Consider the following 25,958-nt stretch of genomic DNA (forward strand, 5'->3'; position numbering starts at 1 on the left):
AAAACCTTGATGGTTATAGTTTACTAGATCATATTATACCATAGCTAGTGTGTTTTAATTGATTTTATCACCATGTGACAAGTCTTGCACAAACAAGTTCAGGCAGTGCATAATAAAGCAAGCAATTGGTACTGAATGTAGCTGCCATCCCACAGTGTACAAACAAGACTGGCCTAATCATCAAATATCATGATGCCCTGGGAACGGATTTTGGAAGACATAACATAGTTTTTTTGTCCAAGTGGCTGATGCTGCTGGCTGTGGCAGTGCACTAGATCAAGTCCCACAGGAAAATCATTCTGCTTCCTGATATTCATATGTTTCTCCATTAAAGAAGAGCCAAAACAAGCAGAAACAAGCGGGAAAATGTCAGGATTATGCCATCCACAACTTTATTATTTGTCCTTTTTTCTATTTGCAAAACATAGCAAAGTTAATACACTATAGGTAAGGGGTGAAACAATAGCTAACTTTTCACTCCTAAAGGTAGTGATTTGACTGTGTCTTACTAATGTAGGATTTAGTATGTCATTGCCAAACATTGATCGATCAGGTCTGCAACCCTGCCTCCATCAGGGGCCTCTGGCTGGTGCTTCAAAAGAAAGAGAAAACAAACAGTGTACTTGATCATTTGTGGCATGATGTAAAAGGGAAAACATTCTCTCCCTGATCTCTGCCCTAATAAGCTTATAAGCATGAAGCATGATACTGGATATTACTCAATCTCAACGTATACTACTACAAACATTTGTTATTGTTCCATAAAATTATCCAGCCTCTTTTTCAATCCAGCTGCCTAAATCTCTGACATCCTGCAACAGTGAATTCCACAGGCTGGCTAAATCCTGTGCGAGGTATTTCTTGTTATATTTTTTCTTTTGAATTTACCTGACCTCTTCTCTCTTAAGCAGACCTTGCCACAGTTATCAAGGCCTTCCTCCTCTCAAGATCAGATTGTTGTAATGTGCTCTACAAGGGGCTAAACTTTGGGGCCACATGGAAACTTAAGCTAATGAAGTGTGCTGCAACCTGTTTATTAAGAGGACTTGTACATTGGGAGCTAGAGAGACCAGTGCTCTGTGACCCACACTGGCTTCCAGTAAACTTCTGGATGAAATTCAAGGTGTTGGTTTTTACCTGGAGAGTTGTAATTGGTTTACTGGCTAGCTGAAAGATTCTCTCCATCCCTTGATGTACTTCCACAGTTCAAATCAACAGAGGTGCTTGAGCTACAGCTCCTGTAACAAACAAGAAGGAGCTGCTGGCAGAATGTTTGCTGGGAGGGGAAGCCTAAGGGCTGGAACTCACTCCACCCACAGCCAAGATATGTTAGCTGTCCGTCAGGCTGTGAAGCCCCTCTTTCTTCCTCTCTTGCTCTGTAGGGGATGGGTTGATGTGGATATTTTTATGCGCAGTTCTTTGTCTTTGTTTTTAAATGGTGTAATTTTTAAAATATGGGATAGATACCCAGAGTGCTGGATGGGGGTCTACAGGTGTATTTTAAAAATATGAATGAACAAATAAAGACCACCATAAATTGGAAGATTAATCAGTTTTTACTCTAGTCTGTTAGGGCATCTCTATGCTGCAGTTGTGAACAAGTCTCCCAGGCTGGGGAGACAGACTCATGCTAGCATGCTAAACATAGCTGTGTGAATGTTCCTATACCAACAGAGGCTCAGGCTAGCCATTGGAATAGGGTGGGTGTGGGCTCGGGTGGCTGGCCCAAGCCCCTGCCAGTGCCACAAAGTCCTCTCAGCTATTATTGGCATGCTAGCACAAGCCCCACCAGCACAAGTCTGTCTACCCAGTTTGGGAGGCGTGCTCCCTGCTACGCTGTAGATATACCCAAACAGCTCCATTAAGTCAGGACACAGGTATCTGGGAGATCTCTCTCTGTCACCTACCCACTATTCTGCTCCAGGACTCATGTCAGAGGACAAGCCTCTGAGATCCATGACCCTACTCCTGGGCTGTCAGGGCACAAGTCACTTCATGATCAATGGTTCTGAAGGCAGCTGACAGACCTAAAAGAATCAGCATGAACACCTGATTTTCATCCATCACCAATAAGAGATTATCAACCAGCGCAAACAAGTGCTATGACTTTTTTGCCAAAAGACTTGTGAATAGGCCTATATTATGAGCAGGATTTCAAACCCACTCATTGTTGGCCTAACCCTGTTCCCATTGAAGTCATCCAAGGGAGCAGAGTGTTTTTGAAAATACTTCCCCATATGTACTAAATGGAAATTAATAATTCACTATAAAATTATCTTGCAGCCTGCTACAGCATCTAAGGATCTTGACACCAAATTTAGGTCTAACCTGCGTCAGAGTATATCAGGTGTTGTATATAATAAATTCGGACAGTTAAGAAAACAGGGGGTATATGTGCAAGCCTGGGGAGTAGTCTCAGTTGTTGTTTGAAGAAAAATGTGTTAGCACTTTTTGGCAGCTATGAATGCTGAGGGGAAAAAGGCTCACTGTGTTAGATTTCAGTGAGGCAAGGTGGGTGAGGTAATATCTTTACTTGGACCAACTTCTGTTGGTGTCTCAGTTCAATGGACAACTTGAGAAATTATTAATAATGTTTAACGCTTATATAGCACATGTCATCAGTAGCTCTCCAAGCACTCTGTAAAGCAGGGAGGCATCATTATCCCCATTTTACAGATGGCAAAACTGAGGCACGGGGCAGTGATGTGACTTACCGAAGATCACCGGCTAAGATGAGCATAGAACCCAGGTTTCCTGAGCCCCAGTCCCTATCCAGTAGGCCATGCCACCTCTATATGACATCCTGATCCCCCAAAATCAGCTGAAAGTTGAATAGATCATACATGACTCCATAGGTAGCCCCTACATAATGTATTATAGCTAGAGCTATTGTATATGCAATTTTAACTCTGTCATTTCTTGACTTTTGAATGCTTAACATTAACATTCTTTCAATTAATTTTTTTAGTGTGGAATAATATACCCATTTGTATAATTACCACCAAGAATAGATATGAGGGCATGGAAAAAAATAAAGCTGAAAATAAACAAACTTAGTAATTTGTAAAAATGATGGGGATTTTATTAACCACACAGAGTAATTAAAGTGGTTACATTACAGAAAAGGTCACTAATTATTCTGCAAGAGAGGCAGTATATAATTAGTAAATACCATATATTTTCATTTTGTGGTTATCTCACTCTTAAAAAAACCTCCCATGCATACTGCTTAATTACATATTTATTCCTACGAATTAGTCTTTAATTATATACTTCATTCATTTAGCACCATCAGATTCATTTTAAGTTCATAAAACAGCTTAATCACAGTGTACTTATTTTTCTTATTGATGTGTGGGTAATTATATTGAAATTTAAACTAGCACCATTTAATGTAAAGTAAAGGGTCTCATTGTAGGGAAAAACAAAACAAAACAGTGTGGACTCTGACCAGGGAAATAAAACAGAAATGAGAAAGAAACAAGTAGCAGTCCAGAACACATGTTTTCCCAGAGCCAAACAGAATTTGAACCTCAGAAGTTCTGAGTTTCATTCTAAATCTAAAACCAATGATTCATGACTGGGTTCTAAATTTGGCCAAATTACTTTTTCTCCCATCCTTTGTTTCCACTAGTCCTTAACTCTCTCATGCCTGTGAGCCTTTAAAAGGACCAACCATCTATTCAAAGTTGCAGCCCTACCTTGGGTAAATTTTACTTCAGTTTAAATACTATGTATTGGGACAATACTGTTATTAGAATTCTGGAGCAAAAAGAAACATGAGCTTTGCTTGTCTGAATATCAATACCCAGAAATCTCTTCTAGTTCATGATTATTTCATAGCAGTGACAGTATACGAGCTCTGCAAACAAAGGATTGTGAAAGTGTCTTCTCCCTTTTACCCTGCATAGTTCTATAGGTATAGATTTTAGGTGTCTAACTCCCACTGATTTTGAGGATCTATAGTTCAATACTATATGGAGGCCTTAGGGGTGGATTATATGACACTATCACTAAAATTTACCAAATCTCCCAAACACAGTTTTACTTAGGAGACTCCTTAATGCAGTGATATCCTGAGGACTGGAGAAACGAACTCCTTGGCATCAGAGTGAGAATGGAGAAGACGGCCTCATCTGCTGAAATTTCTTTTCTGTAGTGAGAAAAGGACTACCTAGACTGACTCCCACTCACTACCACATCAAATGAGTGGATGAAGATACCTGGCTTTCCTTTCCCTGTCCCAGAGATAACAGGTAAAGGATACTGGCATCCCCCCATTCCCTTCACCCTAGGCCTCAATGATATGTGCCAACGAGAGTTCCAATTAATGCCAATTTTGAGGGTGTTTTTCACTTTTTCATTGATGCCCATCCACTAGGAAGTGGACTGCGATTTCCAGTTCATTTCAGGCAGGGTGTTGAACAGCTGTGAAATTATAACAATTTTCAGTTGTTTTCTGAAGCCTAGAATTTTCTGCCTCCTTGCTTCCTCCACTTGATATTTTTCAATATAAGGAGCTTTCCCCCCATTTTTATATACCAGACTCACTTCCTTTCTAAGGAGCAAAAAAAAATCTCCTTGACCTCTGTTACTCCACCAAACTTTGTAACAGTCATTTAAAAGTTGAGTGGCCAGCACTGAACATAATGGACCAACGTCATCCCAACTATACCTTCACTGATGGTAATGGTCTTCCAGCAGACATGAATATGGTCAATTTATTTAAGGTTTTAAGTAAACAGTTGCCAAACAGAATTTTAGCCACCCCACATTGTCTATAGAGCATTAGAAATAAAGTTGCCAGCCTTTTAAAAATCTGTTTTGTCTTTCTTTGAGGTAATGTTCACAGTGAATAAACTAACTTTACATTTGGACACATTGCTTGAATCCCTGTCTGCCCATTTTAAGTTTTTTTTTTGCTTAATCTGTCTAAATTCTAAAGAAGACAGTTGAATAATATCTTCCCGAAAGGGGAAAAAATAGCCTCAGCTGCAATTACCACTCACTCATTTCTGTAATATTTTCCAAATAAATAAATAAGGAAAAATGTCATCACAGCGAGGAGCTGCAAAATAATTTTCCTTCTGCTTTCTCCCCAAATAGGATTCTGGCACCTTTCCAGTAAAGGTTAAATTAACTGGTCTATAATTCTCTGCAAACAGTCTGGCTCTAAAAACAAGGAGGATTTCTTCTGTTGCAGCCCTAAGGGAGATATCTAGTTTCTACTGAACTATTAAGATTATCAAATAATTCAGTTTTCTCTTCTAATTCAGAGACGTGCTGAGCACCTGCATCTGTAATTGTTTTCAGTGGACAAGGCATGGGAGCATCTGGCTAAAGGTCTTATCTTGCACCCATTGAACTCATGCTCCACCACACATAGAATATATTGCTTGTTTTCTTCAGCTCGTGCTTGTAAAAAGGTGCATCTTCCTGCATACATGCAGTTGGATAGTAGTATATCTCATTGATCTGACCAGTGCTCTGGAGTTTGGGTATGGGGTTTGATCCGGCAAAGTACTGCACACATTGAAGTCACGGAGTCTACTCAGCTGCTTAAAGCTTAGCAAATGCTAAAGTTAAAGTACTTTGCTGGGTTGGAGTTATAATGGGGGCTGAATTAGCTAAGTACTGCAGCGACCGTTTCTATTTTACTCTAGCCTCTGTTGCAATTCTGCACTAGTAGAACTGGAAATCCTAGCCTGATCTGCTATGTTTCTTTCTGTGTACACTCCTCAGCCCTATTGTTAGAATCACATGTGAAAATATCTCCACAGGTATTTAAATGTGCCACTTGCTGATCCCAGAACAACATCTCTTTTTATGTTAGTGGCTGCCATGGAGTTGGCGAGCCTGGTGATAATGAAAGTGAGAAATGTGTACGACATAACATGAGATCTATTTGAAAATGGAAGCTATGGGACCAGTGTAGTTATGTAAAACCATGGTCATGCATGCAATATGCTGATTCCATACAAAGCCACAGTGTCTGATTTTAAGATGACTTTGCTTCCTTTTTCTGCTCATAGGTCAGTCATCACAGTCTTCAGGATTAGACCTAATCCCTCTGTGATATCATCCTTTATTATTTGGTAATGTATAAAATGGGTCACAAGAGCTTCCAGAGAGTTGGAAGTCAGAACTCTTCCATATATTCTTATGTGTATCACAAAAAAAATATCAGTTTTCCCCCCTACTCTCATTTATACCCTAAACCACAATATGTTCCACAGCTTGAACTTTTCTGGGATCTATTATAAAGCTATAACAAAGGTTAATTTTGAAGAAGCCTTTGTAAAATATAGTACTTTATGTTACTTACAAATAGTTATATTTATGCTGCATCCATTAAACCTTCAAAAGATGCTTATGTTAAGGCAGTTAAACTGTAGCACTTCTAGTTCACCCACACTGCAGTGCAATGCCAAAATATTTCATAGGCAGACAATGCTGTACAGCAGTCGTTCTTAAGCTTTCTTTTTGCAGACCACTTGAAAATTGCTGAGGGTCTCAGCAGACCACATAATGATCTTTCCAAAAGTTGTTTGTACCGTTAGCTACCTATTGTAAAGTGCTTTGGATAAAAGCGCTATATAAAAAACTTAATAAAAATTAACTTTTTTTGTTCTACAAATAAAAGCACACAACTTATATTTTAGTGGTTTTAAACTGGTTTTTTTGAGCAAAGTTCAGGGAAGTTGGGTGTAATGTTTGTCAAGTTTAGCCTTAGGTCAGGTTCAGCATTCATCCTCCTTCTGTATTCGGACTTGAGGGCAGTAAGTGATGAAAATCCTGTCTCACACAGGTACATAGTAGCAAATTGGCATCAGAAAACGCACTGCTTTGTCTGCAAGTTCTGGGTACTCTCCAGTTCTTTGAATCCAAAACTCAATTAGGGAACGTCTTTTAAATTCTGACCGTAATGTTTCGTCACAAGAAAGTTCCAACAAGCACTCTTGTGCCTTTTTGGACAAATCAGAGAGCAGCTCACTGATTTCAATTCTGAAAGGATTACGTATCTAGTTGTTTGGTTCAGTTTCTAGTGGAAAGTAATTTCAAACTGTTGCTTAAAAACAAGATGTTCTTCGATGTCAAGTTTTTTTTTGTTGTCAAGAACCAATTCATTTTCAGACAGAAAACTTTTCCATGTTGGGAATGTGCTGAAATCATCCTTTTTTATGTGACTAGCAAACAAGTCAAGTTTCTTGATCATTGCATTGATTTTGTCTTGCACATCCAATATAGTAACTGAAGCTCCCTGCAGCCCAGCGTTCAACTCATTTAAGCGTGTGAATATATCAGAGAGGTAAGCCAATCACGAGAGACAGGATGAATCTTCAAAACAACTTGTGAATTGGAATGGATGGTCTCTTAGAAATAGCTGTACTTCTGAACGCAGCTCAAACAAACGAGTAAGTACTTTGCTTCTCGACAACCACCGTACTTCTATATGAAGAAGAAGTTGTACATGAACACTACCCATTTCATTTCACGGTAGACTAAAAATTTGAGAATTCATAGGTCTACTTTTTAAGAAATTAATAGTTTTCACAGCAGAGTCCAAAACACCCTTCTTTTCCACTGGCATTTTCTTGGCAGCTAGTGCCTCTCGATGAATGCTACAATGCACCCATGTGGAATTAGGTGACACTTAGCAGATACAAACCGTTACCCCACTGTGTCTTCTCGTCATTGCTCATGCATCGTCAGTACATACTTCAACGCAACATTGCCGATCAATACCATGTTCCTTCACAAACTCATCTAGTAACTGGAAAAGTTGTTCAGCGATTGTTCTTCTTGGCATTGAACGACAAAACAAAATATCTTCCAGTACTTTCCCTTCCCTCTCATTACAAAACTTCTTGCATACATCAGGTATGTCAGAGATATCAGTCGTCTCATCCAATTGCAATGCAACATACTTACTGTTGTTCACACATTTCACAAGAATGTCTTTAACATTAGTTGCCATATCTTGAATTCTGCGTGACACAGTGTCATTTGAAAGAGGCACACAGTCTAACTGCTTTGCCGTCTTCTCTCCACACATTATAAATGCAAGTTCTTTAGCTTCAGACAGAATACGTTCTTCACCAATTGTGTGAGGCTTCCCCACTTTGGCGATTCAAAGGCTTGCATGATATGAAGCTTCCAGGGCCTCTACATTTACTGTTGCATGAACAAACATTGTTATTTTCCCTTGTTTCAACTCATTCAGTTTGCTCTGAAAAAATTCAGGAGATTTATCTTTGAAAGTAGCATGAGTTGTTTCCAAATGTCTCCAGAGATTTGCAGGCTTCAAGCTTTTGTTAGCCAGCACTGTGTAGCATAACATACATTGCGGTCTTGGTTCATCTTGTTCACCAGTCTACATGAATCCTAAATTAATATAGTTTGAGTTGTATTGTCTTACCATTTTTTGGAGTTTCAGTGTATTTTCATTACCAGTACTTGTACTGGTTCCTGGTAAACACGGGTCTGCAGTCAAAATTTTGTTTGCAGATGTATGTTCTCTTGCTGTAGTTTCATGTTTCATTTTGAACTTTTTACTGATCTCACAGTCACTGGTTTGATTATTTGTTGTTTTCTTTTTCAAATATCCTGTTTTCAATCACAAATCCATTTCTGGGGGTTGACTACTATCCTATTTACTGGATTGACAACTGTTACATTTTTTGAAAAAGCACTGGATTTTGGTACAGTCAGTACTTTCCACATGACAATGATGACCAATAAATACAATATAGGTAGGTTAGCTGAATTGCGTCCAATGAAAACCACAAACACACAGCTGAAATATGCGACCAATTAAAACTATGTATGTAGTGTAGTAGGGTACCAATTTAAAGAAACACATTTCGCTTCTGGATTAAATGTGAATAAAAATAAAATAACATTTTTTTTCTTTAGCGCTGGCATCATTATCAAAATGGCCTTGATCTCAGTCATCAGAAAAAATAAATCAAATTCAGGGTCAAGTACAAATATTCTCAATTGCTCCGCAACCTTTCTGCAGACCACCTGAATGGAGCTCGAGGGCCACTGGTGGTCCGTGGACCACAGTTTGAGAACCTCTGCTGTACAGAGTTGGGTCCAACAATTCGCAGAGAGGCAGAAAAGGGGGTAGCACATGGAGATAGCATGTCCATGTGTGTGGTGGCAGATGCACGTGGAGCAGGAATAAAGAGAAGAAAGTTGACTTTTAAAAGTGACTACTAGCAAGTACTGATGTGTATACTGCTTACATCAGCATTTCCCAGGCTGTCTGGGATGGAACCATACCACAGCATCCCCATATGCTATGCCCTGGAATAGTTGCTAGCATCACCAGGCTTCTGTCCCTTCCCTCTGTCCTTTTTCTACTCGGATTTTCCATTATGTCTCTTTTTTCTTGTTTTTCCTTAGAGTTTTCTTTTTTGTTTTTCATTATTAATTTTTTTCTCCCCTCTACCTTCCTCCTCTCTGCCCCCCTATCCACCAACCCTTCTCCACAATGCCCCTCTTATCGGTGTTCCACCCAGTCCCCTTCCTCCTTCCTGCTCTGACAAATCCTTCCCCTTTCTTATTCTCCGGTTGCTTCTGTTTCATTTTGCACTTTCTCAGCTCCCTCATTTCCCCTTTCCTGGTCCCAGTTCCATCACTACCTCTCTCCCTCCTTGCTTCATCCCATCTTTCTTCTTCCTGTTTTTCTTCCTTCCTCCATCATTCCCTTCTTCATATGCAGTTGAAACCACAGCAGTCGCTTTTCAATGTACTGATTTTCAACCATTTTTCATTTGCAGTCCCCTAAAAAATTTCAAATGGAGGTGTGGATCCCTTTGGAAATCTTAGACATAATCTGTGAACCCCCAAGGGGGTCTGCAGACCACAGGTTTAAAACCACTGCTCTGGAGAAACTGGTCCCAAGGGTTGGGAAGCAATGCCTGCAGTATAAAGAGAGGCTGGGGTAGGAGGAGTGCTGGTGGTGGCGGGGAAGTACCATCTTCCCATTGCCACTGCAATCATAGAATCATAGAAATATAGGTCTGGAAGGGACTTCACAAGGTCATCTAGTTCAATTCCTGCACTGAGGCAGGGATGGGTCTAGACCATTCACACATCTCCCCTTTGGTACTCCACACTGTTTTTCTCTTCTTTCTCTCTCCAGTCTGGTTCCTTCCCCACTCCTCTCCTCTCCCCATCAGCTCTCTCACTATTTCTACCCCCTTTTCTCCCTCTTGGTTTTTCTTTCACATCTCTTGGTGGCTTCCATTCACGGCTTTCCCCCTCCTCACCTCCACAATTACAAGAGGGACTCATGCTAGGAACTGGTGCCTACGCACTGGCTGTATGTTCCTGTAGAAGCAGATAATAGACCCTTTGGGTTGGCAGCAGTTTGAAGCCACTGGGCAGACAACTCAAAAAGACCAACCAGCCACTTTCTGTTCATTGGTTCATGCTCCAGCTAGGGTGCACTTTTGCAGCGGAGATGAGAAAATGGTACTTAGACAAGAAATCCAGGATCAGGAAGAACATAATGTAAGAACAACCATACTGGGTCAGACCAATGGTCCCTCTAACCCAGTATCCTGTCTTCTGACAGCGGCCAATGCCAGGTGCTTCAGAGGGAATGAATGGAACAGGTAATCATCAAGTGATCCATCCCATTGCCCATTCCCAGCTTCTGGCAAAGGCAGAAAGATGGCTTAGGTCCACCTCCAAAGGGCATAGTACAGGTCCATATCACAGGCAAGTGGAGAGAAGGGAAGTAGTCATCCATTTAAAGATTTGATAAATGAGAAGGCAAGTTAGTTTTTTTCCACTGTCTCTTCAGCGGAGGAATTTGTGATCATTTTCCCCTCCAAAAAATAAAAGCCATTAAAAAAAATCTGTGCACACATGCACCTCTTCATAATAGAGTATTAGAATTGGATATTACAGTCTTGCAGTCACAAACCTGTTATTGTAAAAGTACTTATTAGCACCAGCATAGTAAGTTAATATTGCTTTTTAAAGAGGAACTTTCATAATTAGGCACTTTATTCAAAATATTAGTTTTAGAAACACATTTATAAAGAGTTTTGCTGGCTTTGTCCATCTAGTTCCCATTAAAGCAACAACTCCCTGCAACAACACTTTGAATCTGTAATTATCATCCTTATGTTTTCAAAGGATGTATGCAGGAATTCAATTGCATGGATTCTACTGATCTTAATGAGAATCATGCCTCCAAAACCCCAGACATGGCTTTATAGATTTAGTCATTATTAGGTAGAACTACTGTACTTGCTGTTCAAATGGAGAAATAAGGAGTTGGAGAGGGGGAAATCCACTGATTACACTCATGGAAATTACTTGTAACCAATTATGTTAATTTTACAATTGAATGTGTAGCCAATTAGGAATATTGCTTAGCTTTTTAATCCAAATGTTTAAGGCAGAAGTGTATATTTTTCACAAAATAATGGCTATGGAGAAGAGAATATAAAAAAACAAATCAAGGAAAACAAATAACCAGGGCCAGATCTTCAGATCTGGTGTAAATCAGCACAGCTGTTGAAGCAAAGTAATTTCTGTGAAGCTACATCAGTTTATACCAGCTGAGAATCTGGTGCTGTTTGCTCCAGCGTCACTTGACTAAGATGCTACTTGGACTTTCTCTCAATTAACTCTGCATCACCAAAGATGAGCAGGACTCCAATTGCTCTTGTTCTTGGAGGATATTTTGCTTGGGAGGATGATGTGATTTATTTCAGAATGTATTTGTGAGATGTTTGTGAAGTTACACTGGTGTACTGATGCTTGTCCTGAAAAAAAATCAGCCTGTTCTCTTACTAATGTGTGTTTTAATTGTCTGTCTATCTAGTGTAGCTATCTGCAGGCTATGTTCTTGCCTCTGTTGTACAGAGATGTCAAGAGCAGGAAAGGGAATTAAATTTAGTTCTTTTCACAAAAAAAAAATCATCTGATTCTCTTTCCGTTGCACTGAATTTACACTAGTGTAATTCCATTTACTTCATCTGAGTTACTCCCACTTTGCAGCAACATGAGAGGTGAATTAGTCCTTAAGAATCCTAACTGCAGTTAAAGATGAGCCTGACCTTTGTAATTTCAATCCAGGGCCAACTTTTTCCTGCATTTGGAGATGTTTGGATTTATTATAGAGATGACCCCAAGCCACAAAGCTTGGATCTGCATCTGAACTTACCCAAAATGTGGTGAAATTCAGTGCAGATCCATTTCTAGTTCTGTTCCATGAATTCTTATTTTCCAGATTAACACATTTTTAAAATCTGTATGTAGAAAGTGGGTTTAAAAAGTTTACTAAATGATTTTTTCCCTATATTCCCCTCCCCCCCCCCTTTTTTTTTTTTGATTTTCAGCAATCCCAAACCAAAAATGTGTTGGTTTACCAGACCATCATCTGTTTGTAACCCTCATCAACAGAAAAAACCTAGATCAAGCATCGCTGAGATGCCAATGTCCTTTGCTAAGGTTAATGGAATTTAACCCAATTGCTAAATATGTTCCTGGGAAAAATCTGGCAGTAGCAGACAATGACACTCGACTACCCATGAACTCAAAGATGATGTAAAAGTGTATGTGGATGCTGTGGACACCTACAGACCAGTGTCACGAAAGAGATTACTCCAGCTACAAAAAGCAACCTCGACAGATGCACAACTTCAATAAGTTCTAAGTTACATTAGGGATAGCTGGCACAAGTATATAAAGGACACTATGGAAGTGACTCTGTGGCGCGTGGATGAGTCAAATTAAACAAGTCAAATAGACACGATTAAATGCAATTGCATTGTAATTCCAAACTAAATGAGAGGAGAAATTCTAAACCTCATCCATGAAGGAGATCAAGGATTAACTAAATGCCATTAACAGGCCACCCAGTTAGTGTGGTGGTCGGGCATCAGCATGGACATAAATGAAGTATCCACATGTGAACGTTGCAGAACTAACACATCAACACAAAGAGCCTTTAATAACAACACCTTTGCAAGACAGACCTTGGAAGAGAGTAGTTGCAGATTTATGCAAATTTAGAGGATGTCATTACCTGGTTGTGATGGACTATTTTTCCAGGTGTATAGAAATAATGTACTTAAAAGATATGTCATAGTGTTATCGAGAAACTGATGTGCATTTTTGCTCACTTCAGTATTCCAGAACAACAAGTGACGGACAATGGATCACAATTTACTGCAGCAGAATGTAAGTCATTCAGAAGAATTTGATTTTGATTATAGTACTAGCAGCCCACATTAGCCATAAGCAAATGGAAATGCTGAGAGAGCTGTACAGACAGCGAAGAAAATCTTACAGCAGGAAGATCCATTCCCTGCTCTTCTGAATTATAGAGCAACTCCAAGAGCAGCTACTGGATACAGTCCAGCACAACTGATAATGGAAAGACCACTCAGAACTACTGTTTCCACTTTGGAAAAGAACCTATTTCCAAAGTGGCCAGACATAAAGAGAGTAGCTAAATCGGATAAAAAGGCTAAAAGAGCTTATGAACACTTTTACAGCTGACATCACTCAGACAACTGCCAGGTCTAGAACCTGGTGACCATATTCATGTCAAATTGGATGGAGACTCCAGATGTCATGAAGAAAAAGGATTCCCTGCCAAGATAATATGTGATAGAGACCAATAGTGGAGACTTCAACAGCAACTGTTGACATATATAGTTTGTTCCTCAGAAAGTTCAACAGAACAAAGAACAGATGGTAGATGCAAAACAAAAAGCCGACAACTTAAGGTTTCCAAACCAAACACCACAGCCAGTCGTTGCAATTAATGGCCAGTCATATGCCCAAGTTGTTACACATTTGGATTGTATAATTAGCAAACCAGTACAATTCAGAGATGCTTAGCAGACTGATACATACTGAACTTCAAAGACTATGTGATAGTGTAAATATGGTAAATTATAGGAATGTAGAACTTAAAGAGGGAGATGTAATAGAATGTTCATCTTTATTAACGTGCTCAGCCACTAGATGGCAATGTGTGTAAAATACCTTATTTCAACAAACCTCAGCCATACCTGGCAGAGCACTAACGGATGTGATGATGAACACATCCGGTATGTATAAGCAAGTTCTGTATCCAGTCCATGTCTTCTATAGGAACATGACAGGGACTGTGCTGAAAATGTTCCTCTCTGTCTGGCCACTTCTTCCCATGATGGCAGAGAAAGCAAGAGAAAACTAAGTTATCTTGATTTAGAGAAACTGATCACTCTCCTTTTCCTCCTCCAGCATTCTGCCTCCTTTTCCATTTTTCCTAGAACATGACACCAACCTTAATTTGAAAGGAGTAAAATAATTATCTGTCAGAGTCAATCAAGGCTGAGTATGCAATTCCATATTAACACAGAAATTCACTATAGGACTTGAGCAAGACACTTCCGTTATTACATTTTCACTATAAACTACTCCAGTTTATTATTACATTTATTACCAATGAGTGTGAAAACTAAGATGCATCAAAGAAATGGTCATATAAACTGGGCAAATGTTTCCTTAATAAAAAAGAACAGATAGATCTGCTAGTCATTGTGTCTGAGCTGACAGGTTTGGGGCCTTGTCAGCTATGCAAATACATGCCTAGGAGTTGCTTTTAATAGCTGGGATTTGGTTTTTGTTCTGCGGTACTTGCAGGGGAGGTGATTGAGGTCTTTATCATAATATCTGAGTGTCTCACAATATTTAATGCATTCCTCTTCACAATATCCCTGTGAGGTAAGGAAGTGCTATTATCCCCAATTTACAGATGGGAAACTGAGGCACAGAGTGACAACATGACTTGACCAAGCTTACACAGGAAGTCTGTGGCAGGCTAGGGAATTGAGCCCAGTTCTTGGGTCCCAGGCTAGCACCCTAATCACTGGACCATAGTACCCCTTTAATATATTTTTATTCTTCATTTTTTTAAAATTAATGAAACTCCCTGGCCTTGACACACACGTGAGCTTTCCTTCATACGTTGCTCCTGCAGAAGAGGCATGGTCTAGTCATCTGAGCACAGGACTGGATGCCAGGTCAATAACTCCAGGTGCTAATCCCATCTCCTTGTGACTTTGGGCAACTCACATAATCTCTCTGCTTCCATTCCCCATCAGTAAAACAGGGCTAGTAATAATATACTTAATCTATCCCACAAAGGCATAGTGTGGAGTGATAAAGGGGGTGTCATCACCAGGCAGTGAGAACTTTCTGCACATGGATGTCCCAGTCTCAAATGGAAAAGAAGTGTCAAAGGATGCCTCTTGGGCATGGCTCCCCTGTCCTGACTCCACAGAGAGTCCACCATAAGTCAGGGATGTGCTGCTCAGAAAAGGTGAGGTCAAATAACAGGGGCCATAGCTTTTTCCTCTCTTCCCTCACAACCCCCTGGGTAATCAACAAAAAAAGTAAATGTAGCATGCATGTGTATTAACATTTCCATCACCCCCTCCATGCTGTGAGAAACATTTTTGTGGGGGCTCCAGAGACAGCTGTTGGTGGAGGAAGATCTGACATAAATGAAGCTTCATTACCTTGGAGCTATAGGTGTGTGATGGGGTGTGGAGTAGGGTGGCCAGGGCCCAAATCTAGTCTGTAGAACCCACATCTTTAGAGGGCCTATAGGTCCTGGGGGCCAGACCTCTCACTTCCACAGGGAGGCAACAGTTTGGCTAAATATACCAGCTGGCCCTGGTGGGTTCTTTTTGACCTGGGGCCCTCTTCCACAGTCTTTGCCATGGGAGGGGTTGGTATGGCCTTGAGTTATTATTTGTAAAAAGTTGTTATGTTTGAAGCCTTTATTACTAAAGATCTATGTAACTTAATGGGACCTTCACAGAACATATACAGTCATTTTCCCAGAAACAATCAAATGTATCTCCCTAGCATGACTATTTAACTAAAACAGTATCAACATTCACCAGAAAGATACACTAAATAAAAGCAACAGGATATTTTAATATAATTTCTTTACTTATACCATTTGCTTTTAATGTACACAAAAAGAAATGTAGCTGTCATTTACCTCTTCTTCCATTAAAAATTCCAGAGACTCAGAATAAAAGCACCTATGTCAATTCTCCATGAAGATTCAATTGTCCTGGAACCAAAGGTTCCAAGGCTCACCTGGGAATTTTTGAGCTATTGAAGTGTGCAAGTTACTTTGCTCATAGAACTAAATTTAAAAGGGAAAATGCCCCCCCCCCCTCCTCCCAGTGAATCCAACAATTAAAATAGGGTTCCTTTCTAAAAATAAACAAATAAATGAAGGTGCTGATTTGTTAGGCCATTAGATATTAAAGCACACTTTTATACTATCATGGAAGTATCTTGAAATCTGCTGGAGACTTGAAACTCAATCCTTAGCTGCATTCAGTCAGTCCTCAAAGCAGGTGTGGGGAGCGAGGAGGGGTAGGTGCAAAGGAGCTATTTGCAACTCCTTCATCCTGGGCCTGGTACTATGCTGTCTCCATCCCTGGTATAGTTTGGAGCAGCCTCAGGTTGTCCTAATTACATTAGCTGGCTATATTCTGCAGGAGCCAGAATACAAGTTGTGCATGGTCAGAGCACAGTGACAATCCAGCTATGCTTCCTTCATCCAACCACCAACAGGTTCAGGAAGAGGATGACGTGTGGCCAGTGGAATCCCCAGTTGGCTGGTTACACCAGTTTTCTGGCCCATTGGCTCCCCCAGAACAGCACAAAGGGATCAGAGTGGATCCGAAGTTATGGATTATAGACTTGACAGAAATTATTGTGTAAAGCAGAGATTTGAATAGCTTTACCTGATTAAAGGACTCTCTTCTTTCGTTTACAAATTTGGCACACCATCATGTGTTAGTCGTGTCACTATCAAGCTGTGAGCTTGGGTAAACATGAAAATATCACAGATAAGCTTATTCCAACTTCTGGAGAATAGAGAGGGCCAAAACTGAATGGGGATGTAATAAGAGCTGGATCCAGGGATACTTAGTGATAAGGTGTGTGTTGTAAGAAGAGCCACTGACTCAAAAGGCTTTGATTGTTTAATTTCCTTTCTATCTAATACTGGCAAAGATGCACAATGGGTCTTTTCCTCTAATTTGCAGGTTTTTTGGAAAATGCATTATGGATTAGCTGATTCAGACACTTACAAAATGTGGATGGCACATATCTCCCCAGTGCTAGCCAATCCTCTCCCACTGTTCCAATGTTTTCTATCATTCTGCATCCTGTATTGCCAACTAAGGCAACCCATAGTGTGAACCAGCAGTATCGCCATGGGATATAAAACAACTAAAAGGAAATTAAATCGGAAGGGAGCTGGCTGGATCTGAGAATACAATGAGATCATTTGTCAACCATGTTAAACCAATGTCTAAATCACCTGCTTAACCTACCTCTCAATGGGATACATTTTCTAGGGGCCAAATTCTGCCCCAGTTCATGCCAGAGTAATCCAGACTAATTCCAGTAAAGATAATGGTGTTACTCTGGATTTACACCAGTGCAAATCAGAATAGAATTTGGCTCTGTATTTTCGTATCGTTTCAAAGCTAAGGTATTTCCTCACAACAGGGGGAGGATTATAGATCATTTTATTTTGTCATGTGGACTTACATGATTCTATCAGAGAAGCTAATTTTAGAGGAATATCCCAGAACAAGAAATCCATTTCCCACTCAGGAGATGTGAAATTCAGAATCCTCCATCTAGCTTCCATTCTGCATAACAGATTTTTTATATTGATTTCCACTTGGAAACAGATTGTATTCTAATATATTATGAAGTGTAAAGTACATTGTGAGCTCTTTATTGCAGGAGCCAGTGCCTTCTTTTGTGTTTGCACAGCACCCGGCATAATGGGGCCTCAATCCTCAGCAGGGCAATGAGATATTGCCAATTAGGATTGGGGCCCCATTTTGTACCATAGTACAAATAATAGTATTAATACAGTGGCATTTTGTCACTGTAAACATTAAGGTGACATGCTTTCCCAGCTTGTTGTGTGATGGCTTTTGGTGTAGCAGTCCGTTTAATACCTGAAGACCATGACCAGTCCAATGATCATAGTCACAGGAAAGAGTGAGGAGGAGATATGCTTTACGCTCTAGCAGTAAGGCTGCAGGGAAGTGATTAAGATGGCTCATGAGTTGTGAATCTGTGTATTATTAGTAGCAGTAGTTATCTGTAGTAAGTTAGTGCCAAGACGTCCCAGCTAACATCAGGAAGATGTGAACAGCAAGGTGCTAACATTTACTTAGGACACAAAATGAATTAGGAAGGTCAAGACTAAGGAAGGTTATGAGGAACTTTAAGAGCATGACAACATGAGAAGCAGTTAAGGATCCAAGTTGGGGTGGGTGGGAGGAGGTGTGCGTCTTCATGGAGATTTAAGCTGTGGGAGAGAATGGTGTCTGAGGGGATCCAAACATTTTCAAGATCCATGACATGTTCTACCTAAATCCAATGCTGGTTGTGACTGTACATTATGAGACGTGTATAGGAGGTAGAGATGCACCTAAACTCAAAATCTGGATAGGAAGTCAGATCCCAGATGGATCTTTCCCATGTGCAGAGTTGTTTGGATCCAGGGTTTTGATTCATCCTATTCTGACCTATTGTACCAGATAGGCATAGCCATGAGTACAGGACAGTGCAACATTACACCATTCACAACCAATTTGGAGAGGGATTGAGTGACCATCTGCTCCTCCTAATGTGCACAGCCCACACCACAAGCCAGGGCAAGGGCTTTCTTCCCTTATTAGATCCTATAAAACTTCTCCATTACTGGTTCAGTATCAAGGGAGTAGGGCTGTGCAGTCGAGAGCAGCAGTCATGTAAGCAAGTGCAGCAGCGTTATCAAAAATGCCAACTTCATGTATCTGAATAAAAGTATAACTACTCCTGTTGGGACGACAAATCTAAAATGTCCTCGCAAATATCTAGCTGTTACTGCTGTCTATGCACATGATGGAATTTTTAGTGAGCAGAAGTAGGGTTCATATGGAGACCTAGTGCACCACCCAGCTTGCTGCACAGTAAGTGTTCACGTTGACACACCCTCAGATTCATCCTTAGCTACGTATCTCAGGGCCTTTCATCCTCCACTACATCATAGTGAAGTGGGCTAGAAGGGGGGGGGATGTTCTCCTCCTCGATTTATTCTTAACCACCGTGACAGCTGCATTGATAGGCCAATGCAGATCACAAAGCCCAAGACGAAGGACATAAGAGCTGGGGATGAATGACCTTCCAGAGGAGATCAGGTGAACCCAGAGTCTGACTGTCTTTAGGAAATGCTTCAAAACCTTCCTCTTTAGAAAAGCTTCTCCACTATAAATGTGACATTCACTCCGGAGCACCGGAGAGAAGGGGCATGGCCTCCCTCCCACCTGATCACTCATTGTCCCCTTCTGCCTCTAAACCCCAGAGACCCCGTGAAGTCAGCTACTATGGTACTGAACAGCAGTATGAAATCCTAAATAAATAGGTAAGATGTTTTTAGATAATCACCCTTAGAAAAGGACATGAAACTAAAACATATTACTCTAGCTCTCATTATACTCCCTGTGACAGCGGGTATCTAAATAGACCTTGACAAGAGCACAACCCAAACCCCGTAACATCACCAATGGCGTTCAGGAGTTCAGTTTCACTGCCTGTAAGGCAGCGGGCCATCCCTCCCTGTCCGTCTGGGAGGGAGGCCATGCCCTCTCTCTCCGGTACTCCTGTGCGGGCAGAAACTGGCAGGGGGAATTAGCAGTTAGAGCAGGATCCTGGCCCCTTCTGCCGCTCGCTGGCGCTGAAGCGATCCCTAGCCTGGGCCCTCTTGCAGGACAGGCAGGTGATGAGTCTCAGGCACTGGCCCTTGGGCGGGGGTGGGTGAGTAAAGCCATCTATTGCCCAGGCCCCTAGTCAGGGGCATGCAAACACTGCAGTCCTTAACCCAGGCCCTCAAGTAGGGCGGGGCAAACCCAGCCATCCTTAGCCCAGGCTCTGAGGCAGAGCGGGGCAAATCAAGCAGTCTTTAGCCCAGGAGACTTCAGAAACTGAAGGGTGATCACCCCAGGATTGGGGTGGTGACCGGGGAGAGGGACACAGGTCCACTTGACTCCACTGCATCCCAGCCCAGGGCCCTAACAGTGGCAGAACCCACTGAGTCAGCAGGGCTCCAGCTGCAACTCACTGATGCGGCTGCAGGCCACAACACAACCGGACTGTTGTCTGGCTTCCCTGGGCTCCTTCCTTCCCCCCTTCCCTGGAGTACTTGGCTCTTGGGGTCGCCTTCAGTCTCTTCAGGGTACTCAGCTAGGGGCAGGCTCCACAGCCCCTTGACATCATTAACCGGCGGCAGATCCGGCAGATCCTCACTCCCAAAGCATTATATACTGGTACAAACAGGAATCCCTTTACCAATTACTGAAATGTAGAAACTCCTGTCAGGAAAATATCAGTCTTTAAACAAAACATAACTACCCTACACTTACCATATGGGACAAGCAATTAATAATAATGTTTCCAGCTAAATTACACAGAAATACAAGGTTGGCAAATGGAATTTGGCAGGTCCTTTTCGTTAACACCCCCTACTCTCAGCTAGAGTGCCAAGGCATTTCTGAAGATTTAGTAGTCAAGACCATAATGTTTGTATTAGCTATTCATTAGCATAGTGTTTCAGCATACTGTTTCATCTCTGCGTGTGCTATTTTTAATTTTAATAATGCATGCCTTAAAATGGCCTGTGTTTACTGATTTTTCAGATTCTGACTTTTTAAGCCATTTCATTTCCTGCCGGCACTGTTTATTTTCATGAGTGGCTCTGTGATAAACATTTCTGCAACAACTGGTCATTGTGACAATGAAATCTAGCCAGACAGCTCATGGAATGTTTCAGAGAAATGCTTCTAGAGCTAAGGAAATGCAGATATCACACTCCCATCTGCAAAGCCCATTGCAACTCCAGAGCATTCTGGGACCTGTTCTCAGCAGCCTTTGGCAAGTCACATTTTTTTGGCAGTACAGGTGGAAAAATGTTAGTAGTGGATTTTGTTATGTTCTGTTGAGCAGCTTAGCAATAGTAACTAAACAGAGTCGATACAATACTGACACCCTCTGGCTAATCTAGAAGCTGCAGGCAATACTACATCAGACGTGAAATTCTGCTTTTAATTTTAATTTGCACTACCATATACTGGACATGATGAAACCTGAAAACAAGGGCAAATGGGGTAAAATCAATTTGGACTCACTCTGAACTTGGCCAGGCTGTGTTTCTAAATGTCATTTTTCAATTTATAAAAGGGACGTTTTAGAAAGAACATTTTATTTCAGGTATGTAAGTAAATGGGATTGCATTCTGCAGTACTTAGTCAGTTCAGTCAGAAAAAGCACCCAGTGCCGCCCACTAAAATCAATGGCAATGTTGCATGAGTAAGAACTGCGAAACAGATTCTGATACCCTTACACAAAGGCCTTGTCTACACACTTTTTGTACCAGGAGGACAATTAATTATTGTGTGTGATTATTTTACCAGTATAGTTTTACCAGTACAATCCCAACAATTATACTAGTATAAAGTTGCCTTATACAAGTCTAGTTTATTACCCTTTCTATACAAGTATAAGCACATTTATACTAATATATTTACACCCACACTAGGGGGGTCTGTACTGCTTCAACTATACCGCTTTGGTTAAAATGGTACAATTTTCCTGTTTAGACAAGGCCTTAGCACCTTACTCGACAAATACATATAATTTACACTGCCAGAGTTATTCATGGATTAAGGCATTATTCAACATGAGTAAGTGTATCAATTTATCCTTGAGTGAGTAAGGATTTCAGGATTAGATCCCTTATAATCAGTAAAATATATTAAATAATATCTCCTCGTGTTTATTTATATTTCTGTCTAAAAAATGATTGGAATATCCTTATTTAGTGAAAGTGGGGACTCTTAAAAAGTCTAAGGTTGGGAAAGTTTCTCTTCACATGCCTCACAGTTAAGAAGAAAGAATCCTGCCATGTTAGAGGCTAGAACATAAATTCAAGAATACTTCTCTTGTTTTTAATTTGGCCATAGGCACAATGATCCTTTTGTGTACTTTTACCTTGGAAAAGCATAGTATTCCACTCTAGTTTTATAAAGCTGATGTAATGGTTCATGCTGGCTCATTGTGGGCTGATTACAAAAAACACCACACTGTCTGTGTGCTCTACTGAACTCAGAAATGTCAGACACCTTAACACTTTGTGCCTCTGCTGGTTTGGTTGGTGTGAATGCAGCTGCAGTTATTTCATAGCCTGAAGTCATTTTCCTTGATGATTCCAACTAAAACTACAAATCAAGTGTTTTCCTGTACATATTGATTGAATTTGTACATTAATTTGCTTGAAGTGTGTTTGTCCCTTTGTGTTATCTTCCCAGGAATATCCAAGCAAACATGTTTAGCAGCAGGAATGTTCATTAAGACCCTTTTTCTGCAAGATACTTAAACTGGTGTTAACAAAGTTCTTCAATGGTGCCACTGAAGTTAATATAATTACTCACATGCTTAAACTTAAGCAACTAAGTAACTTTCTCAGTCATGGCTTGAAACAGCAACTTAACCAAATATTGCAAAATATTCACAGAAAGCAAATTTTGAATTTAGATTTGTATCTATTTGCACCAGAAATCTCAAATGAAGAGTTATGTTCCTCCAATCAGGAAAGAGAAACATAGTGGATGATCTGTGTATACAATCACTACAGTGCAAATTTTGAATGTTGCATCTGAGTCACTACTTGAGTTCGCAACATTATTCATGACAACTGGCTTATTTGTCACATTTACCTTTTTCCACAAATTTGTCATATGTAGATCAACACATTTACAAGTTTCTGACACCTGAAATTGCTTGAGAAATGTTTTGTGTGAATGTATTTTAGTTCGTGAATTATTCCCAAACTTCACTCTTACTGTGAGACCTAAATTTTGAACTGTGAATACCAAATTCTCTCTCTATGCACTATAATCCTTATTTCAGTATCTGAGCACCTACTAAGGATCTACAAAGAGAAAGATAAAAAACTAGCTGGGTGTGGTTCTGAGGTATCAGATTGGAGGGGGAAGGGTTCTAGGTTCTCTGAGCATGAATGGTTATGGAGGTGCAACGGGAGGGGAAAAGGTATTCTGAGCATAGGGATGTCAAGTGGGAAAGAGTTCAAAGACAAAGGGGTATGCTAAACTGTGGATAGATTAAGGGTATGTTTACACTGAGGAGTGAAGTTGATTTAATTTCAGTCGACTTTCACCCACCGAACTTACGACGTCAAAGGTGCATGATCACACCACACGCATTGCGTCAGGGGCTTGCGTCCCCACTAGCCGCGCATGCATTGATAATCAGAGCAGTGCATCATGGATAGCTATCCCACAGTGCAACTACCCGCCGTGCCTTTTGGGAAGATTGTTTTGGACAAGGGGGCGGGGGAGAGTGTTGCATCTTGGGAGGAAGACAAAGAGACTAATGTTTTTTCACACCATTTTTCCAAACCTATCACTGCCACGCACATGCCATTGCCATAGAGGCATGGAGCCTGCTCAGCTGTGCACTATCATTGTGAGCATCACAAACACCTCACGACTTATCCTGCAGTATTTTCCAGGCTGAGACAGGAGCCACAGCACAAAACATTGCAATGTTACAGAAGTCGCCCTGCTACAAGCCATAGAGCGAAACAATTCCTGTTTGCTGCAGGCTGTCATGCAACATCTTCAGTCAGTGAAGTGCCGGTTCTGGTCCCGGGAAACAAGCACAAACTGGTGGGATCGCATTGTTATGAAGGTGTGGAATGATGATCAGTGGCTGCAGAACTTTTATATGCAAAAGGCCACTTTCCTTGAACTTTGCGCAGAGCTGTCCCCAGCCCTGAAGCGCATGAAATATTCACTTGAGACCTGCTCTGACAGTGGAGAAGCGAGTAGCCATTGCTCTGTGGAAGCTGGCAACCCCAGAGTGCTACCGGTCAGTTGGGAATCAATTCGGAGTCGGTAAATCCACTGTTTGAGCTGCTGTGATGCAAGTGTACAGGGCCATCAATAGGTTTCTGCTAAGAAGGGTAGTGACTTTGGGAAACGTGCAGGACATAATGGACGGGTTTACCACAATGGGGTTCCCAGACTGTGGAGGGGCAATAGATGGCACACATATCCCTATCCTAGCACCTGACTGTCTTGCCACAGAGTACATAAACAGGAAGGGATACTTCTCAATGGTGTTGCAGGCCTTTGTGGATCACAGGGGACGTTTCACCATCATTGATGTGGGGTGGTCTGGAAAGGTGCACGATGCGCACATCTTTAGGAACCCAGGTATGTTAAAAAATACACAGGTGGGCACTTTCTTCCACAATCAAAAAATAAATATTGGTGATGTTGAAGTGCCAATAGTGATCCTGGGTGATCCTGCCTACCCCTTGGTCCTCTGGATAATGAAGCCCTACACCGAGCACCTGGAGAGCGAGAAGGAGTATTTTAATAATACGCTCAGCAAGTGCAGAATGGTGGTGGAATGTGCATTTGGCCACTTAAGGCAAGATGGCGCAGTTTGCTTCCAAGATTAGACCTCAGTGAATACAACATCCCCATTGTTATCTCTGCCTGCTGTGTGCTCCATAATGTGTGTGAAACAAAGGGGGAAAAGTTTCCACAGGGTTGGGTCATGGAGACTGATAGACTGGTTGCAAATTTTGAGCAACCAGATTCCAGTGCTACACTGAGAGCCAACCGGGGAGCACTGCGCTTCAGGGAAGCATTGAAAACCCATTTTTTGCAATGAACTGCAATAACGTACGTCTCAGTGCTGTGCCTTCCCTTCCCATCCTCACCCTTGCACCATTGGTCCTCTCCTTTTCTTTCCCTGCCAACAATCCCCAAGCTCTCAATGAATAAAGAATAATGTTTTTTAAAGCAGTACAGTTTTATTGGTGACCCATTATAGTGGGGGAAAGAAAGATAATTTAACATTCTCATAAGGCTGCTTGGCCATCTAGAGCAAAGTGTGACTGTGCAAACAGCAAAGCACACACATTCCCAGTTCTTAAAGAGGCCGTTGCCTCTTTCTGCTCCCCTCCACCAACCTGGAGTGGAGCACATACGGCACCCTGCTCAACCTCCTCCTAGAGTGCTTGTGGGTGGGGGCTGGTATGAAACAGCTTGTTTGAGCATTTTGGAGGGGCTGCAGAGGGAGTCTGTCCTGCTGCTGCTCTTCCTGGAACTCTACCAGATGCCTCAGCATGTCAGACTGATCCCTTATAATACACAACATCTCCTGTTGCGTTGCACGCTTCTGTGCTGATTTTTTATTTTCTATGTCCATGTTTAGTTTCTCTGACAATGACATCCTCCAGGCTCTGAGCTCTGTGTTAGCAGCTGTGGAGGCATTCATTAGTTCATTGAACATGTTATCCGGAGTTTTTTTTTTCCCCCGGCTTCCTAATCTGGGAAAGGTGCTCTGTGGGAGTACAAGCTGGAGTGAAGGTCGAGATGTCCATGGTAAGGCAAACAAAGTATAAAGTTGATATTGTAACATTGCTTTTCATCCATGAGGCCAGCTAACAATGTAAAAAGAACTCCATTTCATATTCACAAGGCAAAGCCAGACCCATATACCAATCAGTACCTATTTGCATGGGTCAGAGTGGCATTCCAGCCATGGTAAGTCAGGGGCCCTTGCATCCATTATAAGCAAGTCTCTGTATCACTAATTTCCCAAATCCACTCTTAACCAAGGAGAAGGATCATTGGGCTCCCCTTTACCATCCCAAAGATGGGTTTGGGAGGAGGTGGTCCAAAGGGATTGGAGGAGGGTGTGAGTGAAGTGTCGCTGGAGAAAACATAGGGATATGGGAACAGGTGCCCCTAACACCCATGCCAACAATATCATGGCTAGGAATTGTCTGTGTTGGGGCCCAGGAC

General features: G+C 41.3%; 1 long non-coding RNA gene across 1 annotated transcript; it reads left to right on the forward strand.

Annotated features, from left to right (window-relative positions):
* The first annotated feature begins 670 nt into the window (after positions 1–670).
* On the forward strand, positions 671–14,839 carry LOC137163908 (uncharacterized). Its single transcript, XR_010922872.1, has 5 exons — positions 671–854; positions 4,043–4,256; positions 6,033–6,095; positions 7,249–7,415; positions 12,369–14,839. It is a non-coding gene; the product is annotated as an uncharacterized lncRNA (long non-coding RNA).
* The last annotated feature ends 11,119 nt before the right edge of the window (positions 14,840–25,958 follow it).

The sequence above is a fragment of the Emydura macquarii genome, unplaced genomic scaffold (genome assembly GCF_026122565.2).
Source record: "Emydura macquarii macquarii isolate MOO-44397 ecotype Brisbane River unplaced genomic scaffold, CSIRO-AGI_Emac_v2 contig_2636, whole genome shotgun sequence".
Taxonomy (NCBI): domain Eukaryota; kingdom Metazoa; phylum Chordata; order Testudines; family Chelidae; genus Emydura; species Emydura macquarii.